Below are 6,878 nucleotides of genomic sequence, written 5' to 3' on the forward strand. Positions count from 1 at the left end.
TAATTGATCGTTATGATTAAAAATAAATAACTTTAGTAAATAGTCATTGATAATGATCATGCAATGGTTACTATCCATAGTTTTTACGAGTATGGTTAAAATATTTATTATAGTTCATACCCTTGGTAAAGATAGTTTTCATGATAGATATTCTAAATTTTTTAATCAATTTTATCTAATCATGATTAATAATAATTATTTACTACAATTTTAATTCATAACCAATAAAATTGTAGTCATAGTAAATTTCTTCTAGTGTTTAAAATAACTCTTTTTTTAAAAAAAAAAAAAAAAACAAATGAGTTCTTATTCTTCGGGTGAATTTACAAAAAAATTATATGATATCTAATTTAGTTGGTGAAGTCGAGGCTTTTATAAAATAAAATTATAATTTTAAATATTATAAATATAAAAATATTAATTTATTTTAATAATAACTGTTGATTAATTTATTATTTTAAGAGGGGGAGAGCGGGAGACAGATTTATTCCTTATATAAAAAAATTTGAAAGGATTGGGTGTAATATAATTGAGTGTATTAAAAGGACGAAAGTAGACAAAAGCTAGTTGTCTTGGCACATGCAAATGCAAGGAGTGGGGGCCTCTTAAAATAGTTCATTAATTTCAGTCACTGTGCTACTTCTATTTCCTCTGTTTTCTGTTCTATTTTTTTTATTTTTCGTTGAATCTTCCACCCACTAATAAATCCTGCTATTCTTTTAAATGATAAATTGTATTTTTTTATACATTCAAATATTTTTTAATATATCGAGACATTATATAAATTCGAATAAATATAAATATAACAAACAGACATTAATATAAAAATTAATACACAGAACTTGAATAATTGTCCGTTAAGTAGTTTTTTTGTTAAAAAGAAATAACCAAATCGAATTCGTACACTTAAAATTCATAATTTTTATTTTTTTTTTTCAAGAATTGTCAATATACAACTTTATATTGTTCAAACAAATGCTGCTGCTTACAAGTCCAAAAAAGTGGGCATCTACGTAATTATTTAAATATAAAAAGCTTACAAGAAAAATTAGTTTTATAATCTCAAAAAGAGTCACAATTATAACACACCGCTAATTAAATATCAGATGTGATAATTAGAACAAGACAAAGCATATATTATAAAAAGCCATAAGCCCATCCACTGCCTACTTTTAATATCAACAAATTTGCCCAATTCCACATACATTCATGAAAAACGGCAACATCATTATATAAATTATTCTTATTTTATAATTATTAAAAATAACTTTTACTATTAGAAAAAATAAAAATAATTTAAATAAATAAATCATAAATTAAATTATGTAAATATAATTTAATTGAGATGGAAAATATTTTAAGAGTGTGGGGCCGGCGGGTGAGTTCCGAAGAATCTTTGAGCAGCCGTAAAAAGGGGGCAGGACGGGGGGTAAGACTTCACCGACCAGATGGCTGTAACAACTGGGAATTTGTCAATTTTTGGTAAATGTGTAAGATTGTTAAGACATGAAGTGAAAGTGAAGGTGGATGTTTTATATTACAAAAAAAAAAAAAAAAGTGAAGGTGGGTGTCTAATAAAAGGGTAGATCCACTGCACTCACCCAATAATGCGAGAAAAGTATCCCACTTAGTATGTGGTACGAGATGATGAGGTCTACTGCACAATAGTCATTGGGGTCTACTTTATTTACTTATTTCTTAAATGGATAATTAAATGCTAGTCTTTTAAAATTTAATATAATTATACATCTTTTTTTTTTATAATTTGAGAAATTATATTTAATAGTTTTAGGCCTGTTTTTTATTAAATAAATAAATTTATTTATTAATCAAAATTGACTGAATTTAATTATATTAGTAACAAAATTGAATAAAAATTTATATTTACCCTTAATTGACTTATTACTAACTTATTGCAAATCAAATAAATTATTTTCTGACCAAATCATTCTTATACATCTTCATAAGCTAAACCATGTGAGGAGGCACATCTTTATCCTTATGAGGGTAGTTTGGTCAAAAAAATAATATGTTTAAAATGCAAAAAATCATAATCCATTAATCAGGTTAAATACAGATTTGGAAAAAGTTTGGTGCGATTACACGTAAAATCTTTATGATTTGAAAAATTACATCTAATACTCCTAAATTTTACTTTCGTTTAACAAATAAGTCTTTCCGTTAGTCAAAATTCACCAAATCTCATAAGAGGGGAGTGTAATTATCTTTATTAATTTTTATTTTCTTTTTGTTGCTAATATTAATAAATTGAATAAATTTTGATTAACGAAAATATCTATTTATTAGATAAAAATAAATTTCAGACATACTAAATATAATTACATATAATTTCATGGGAGGATGATGTAATTATCCCTTTCATTAAATAATTAGAATAGGAAGACAACAATAGTGATTAGTGATAATTTTGCCACAATTTTGTTACTCCATATTATTAAATTATGAATATATCAGGCGACAAGATGATGATTGTAAATACTGGTTTCATCATTTATTTTGAAGCAACTTTAAAACTTATGATTATTTTTATATACATTTAAATTTTAAATAATATTGTTCTATTGATTGTAGATCTATAATTCAATTTTAGTGAATAACTTTGATCCATTTTGTGTTTATAGGGTTGCGGTGACGAACTTACCTTAAGAGAGTACTTATAGTTCAAACTAAATATTTTACAACAGTAGAGATTTTTACAATCGCATTTGAGAAAAATTACTATATTAATCATCCTATATTTTTTAGGGTAAATTAAATTGTATTTTTGAGTTTTGATGCAATTACAAATTCTCTCTTGTTGTTTAAAAATTTATCGATATTCTTTTAAAACTAACGTCTGTCCAACAATAGACCCATTTCATCATTTTTTGCTATAGTTTTGAACGGCCTAAAACATAATTTTTAAATCATGAATTATAATTTTATATATTTTTAAAATATTTTATCCACGAAAATGCCCCTTCTAAACTGTACAAGGTATAAATACAAAGGGAAAAATGGGATATTGCACAGCATCAGAATTCTTAAAAATTTTCAATTTAAAAACTAAGAATAAAGTTGACATTTCCACCTTACCATTTAAGAATTAACGTAATTACATCAAACACTAAAGAACGTATAAATTATTTTTAAATAATAAAAAAGTATTTGTAATTGTATCATATTCAGAAAAGTTCAAAGTAACTCATGACCATATTATGTATTTATTAAAAAAAATGAAAAAAAAAACATACCTTTTTACTGCACTAAAATTGTCTACACATACTGATATACACAGTAAGAAACACAGTGCGTGAAAGAAGAACCTCAACGTCCAGTATTTATTACTTTAATTTAGAAATGACAAATAAAGAAGTGAAAAGTTAAAAAGCATGAGATGCAAAAGCTTGTAATTAATTAAAAATCAGAATGGATCATTGTGGCTAAGCACTAGGCCAAGAATCAAACACACAGAATTTAAGATTTACAGGATCTCTGCTCATGTGGCCAGGTAATAATACGTTCTAATTAATCCTAGGATGCCTAATTAGAATATTAACATTGATGAGTACTCAAATATTGCACCTGCAAAAAGACCAAAACACCCCTCATTAAGGGCATTACCGGCATTTCAAGGGCAGGATCCGCGAATATTGTAACAGGCGGGTCGCGCGGGATCCGACCCGGATCGCGCACACCGACTGGAAACCCGGACAATCCCCACCGTTCGATCAGAACGCACACCAACGAGATAAGGCCACGTGGCCCAGTACTTACCGTACAACTGGGTATTATAAATAGACCCCGACACGCCATAAATGAGGTAACTGGTACGCATTAATTGAGACCGAACTCCTAGATCGAACCAATTTCATTCGACCAAACTAACTTGAGCGTCGGAGGGTCATTGTCGGGGACGTGCCCGACGAGCTCACAGTTCGTGTTTTCATTCTCAGGGAACCCAAAATCTGGTCTTGGACGAATAGGCGCTTCGAGTGGAGATCGCCATCACGAGATCGCATATTTCGACCCGAATCAAACATCATCACGTTTCAAATTTGTACAAGTGTTGGAGCACAAATTGTGTGCAAATAGACACTAATCTTGTCGTCTAACCAAGGAATTATTACAAATCTGATACCTAAAGATTTTTTATCACCAGATTTTGTTTTACTACAATCATAGGAATACGTAGTAGTTGATAAGTAATAATTAATTAATATAACTTAATTATGAATTAGATAAGCATAAATTCCGTAGTTGTATATGTTCCCATTGTCGAATCCCTCCCAAATTTGAGATTTTTGGGGAAAAAAAGTTGGATTAATTAATTTGGTTTTAATTATTTTCATTCTTAATTTGTAATTTATTTTTATCATTCATGATTTTATGTTTAATTATTTAAAATGTATATTATTGAGACTGAATAGCATGTTTTTATGGTGTGATGAAATAGATGGGCTTCACTAATAATTAGGTCAATTATAGGGTTGGATGGGGTTCAAATGTGTATATATAATCAAGAAAACGTGTTTGGTGTTGATGTTTCAGTGACAGAATTACTTAAATAATACAAATACATATTATTATTATTATTATTATTATATTATAATAATAATAATAAAATAAATGTCGTATCATTAATTATTAGCAATGCCATATATCAAGAAATAATTGAAGGACATTGAGGTAAAATGTATTTAATAAATGTGACTTGTATTAGGGTAGAACTCATGCTATGTATAATTATATATTTTTTATTTGTTTTAAATTAAGTTAAACTATTCATAATATATTGCGCTATAGAGAATTTTTCTACATAAATAAAATTTTTATTTTTAATAGGTAAAATAGCATTTATAATATTTAGGGTAAGCTGCGCATAATACGTACTGTGTTATGGTGAAATTGCGTCCAATTTTTTTTGTTAATTTTATAGGCAAAAAGTCTCATATGTAATTTAAGTACAACATGGAAGTTCATCAAACAAATTGGAGGCCGCAAAAAGCGCTTAAATTGTGAGTGGGCTTCTTTTTTCACAATTTTTGCATCAATTTATATTTTTAAAAGTCTATTTTATCCCCTTAATTGGCATATAAGAGAAATAAATATTTTAATTTAATTATATTTTAAAAAATTATATATTATTAATTAACTTCAATTATTATTTAGATTTAAACATTTTTCTAGAAATTTATATTTATTTATAGAATATATTAATTAAGTAATAACAAAGTATATGAAGTTTAAATATTTTACAATAAATTATATTTATTTCTAAAATATATTAATTAACTATAAAGATATTTACTTATCTTTTAAGCAATTAAAAAAATAATATTTTTTATTATTTTAATTGTGAAATTAAATATTTTTATTTATTTTTTCAAAAAAATAAATTTTTCCTCTTCCAACTGTGTTACGGTGATTTGTCGCCCAGAAAAGAAAAGGGAAACTTCCATCGCCCCTGCAGAGGCTGAAGGTCGTCGCTTTCTATGGGGGCCTCGACAGAATGTTTTGGGCGACCTCATCGTAGTCACGTACAGAGATTTCATCACTATTGCTGCCGCATAATATATATTCTTATATATGTAATTATATACATATAAATACAAAATATATTTTAAAAATTATTTAAGATCTAGACCGTTCATTTTTAACTATTGAAGAATTGGGCTATTAAACCAGGTTATAATGGGCAACTGATTAAAATTTTAAAAATACAACTAATAGAAGGGTAACATGTGCAAGATATTAAAAAATACATGCCTTTTTTCCCTATATTTTTAATATAGAGGTTTTTAGGTGAAAATTTAAAATATAAGGGAATTTTATGCAATTTTTCTTAATATTTATTAAGCATAAAAAATAGTAATTTTGGTTTGGCTGGCGCCCATCAGACGCCCACATCATCTAAAGCATGTGAAACATTTCTTTTATAAGTGGGTAATAGTGAAATTCAAACACATGACCTATTGTTTGACTTGTCTCTAATACCATATCAAACGAATGTCCATCTAAAAGTCCAAATTGTTAAAAAGGATAACCATGTAATATTAAAATCTTAACATGCCCAAACTTCATAAGTGACCTTATCATAGTTGTCCATGCCAACACATACATGTAATGGCTAGAAAAATAGATGAACCTATCGTTAGACAGAAAAATTATTTAATATTAGTATTTTAATATATTCGTCTCCTCTCCACGTTTCGTTAGATAGAAGATTTAATATTAATATTTTCACATGCCACCAAATTCAAAATGTTAAATATTTTTTTTATATGTGGGTGATAATGAGATTGAACCTATGACCTATTATTTAATGTGACTATAATACTATGTCAAATAAGCATTTCATCAAAAAATTAATCTATTAGAGAGAAGAATATTTAATGTCATAAGGCCCTTGCTGCCAATGCAAACACATACATGTACGTAACGGCTCGAAAAGGAGATGAACTTGCTATTACGAACTAACCAATATGCCCTTGTTGAATGCTAAAATTGCAAATAAGGGATTTTTGTAATGAAATATCTGTATGGATCAGGTGCAGCATCCTACATTCGTCCGACACCGTTGATTTCGGGGTAGTTGGAGAAGTATATCTCTTAGATATGTATCAACAGACCGGAGTGTATCTTTTGTACATACCATCCTATACATTTCATGCCAGGTTCATTGTATGACGACCACAGATTCCTTCTATCATTGCTCGACCTACATTCTTAAATTGTTAATCACAAACTCAACTCATAGTATTGTATACATCTAAAAGCAGATGCCCATATTATAGATAAAATATTTCACGTTTATATGTCACAGTTTTCTGTAATACATGGACATAAGTAAAAATGTATAAATAAATAATGTAAAC

Source organism: Sesamum indicum, linkage group LG15 (assembly GCF_000512975.1).
Source record: "Sesamum indicum cultivar Zhongzhi No. 13 linkage group LG15, S_indicum_v1.0, whole genome shotgun sequence".
NCBI classification, from domain to species: Eukaryota; Viridiplantae; Streptophyta; class Magnoliopsida; order Lamiales; family Pedaliaceae; genus Sesamum; species Sesamum indicum.